The following is a 925-nucleotide window of genomic DNA, read 5'->3' as shown; positions in this document are numbered from 1 at the left end:
GACGTAGCCCATATACCAGCTTGAATGTAAATATTACCACCAAAAGAAGCTGAGACGTTTGTTAGAGTAAAAGGCCTGCTACCACGATTTGCCCACGCATTGGACGCTACATCATAACTATATGAGATAGTGCTAACTGGTTTAATCGTGATAGATGTGTTGGATCCGGCTACTTGCAAAGGAGCGTTTGGTGATCCAATTCCGATACCGACACTACCAGTCGAAGTTATTATAAGTCTTCGTGTGTTTGCAGTCATCATAACTAAATCATTGAAAGTTGTAATTCCAAAGTATGCGCTAGTAGTCGAGGTTGCATTTGTGGCGTTGCTCAGTTGTAATACAAAACCATTGGGCGTTGCATTTGATGATTCCATGAAAATCGGCATATCGTAGCTAGCACTTCCATCATTGAGTGCATGAGATGCTTTTATATAAACATTACCAGAGTTTATTGTGAGAGGAGCAGTCTTAAATGAACTAGTGTATGACGTGTTGGTGTTAATATCATTTTATTAACGGTGTCAGAAACAAGGTAAAGAGAACCACTTAATGGTGTAGGAGTCGATCCGGAAGGATTTATACAATACGCATCCGCTCAGGTAGCCAGGGTAGGGTGTATGTATGAGGGAAACCACTTTTTAAGGAGGGTATCAGATTCGCCAAAGAAGATCAGAAACCGGTGAGTGGGACCACATGTGCTTCGTAATAATAATAAAAACGATTATGGATGGAATTCCATTCAGCTAGTTCCAGATCGTATCCACGAGTGTGAAAATGAACCAAAGGTCAAGGAAAATCTCTGGAAAGCCTCCTCGTGGTGCAACAGCAGGCCGATCGGATCTGGGCATTAGTGCAGCATCAAACACAACAGCTGCAGGAATTTGCACGGACGGATTATTTCCAGTGATCCAAGGAGTTAGCATTA

The sequence above is a fragment of the Plasmopara halstedii genome (genome assembly GCF_900000015.1).
Source record: "Plasmopara halstedii genome assembly, contig: Scaffold_1594, whole genome shotgun sequence".
Taxonomy (NCBI): domain Eukaryota; phylum Oomycota; class Peronosporomycetes; order Peronosporales; family Peronosporaceae; genus Plasmopara; species Plasmopara halstedii.
The sequence above is the reverse complement of the archived record's forward strand: the minus strand, read 5'-3'. Positions refer to the sequence as shown.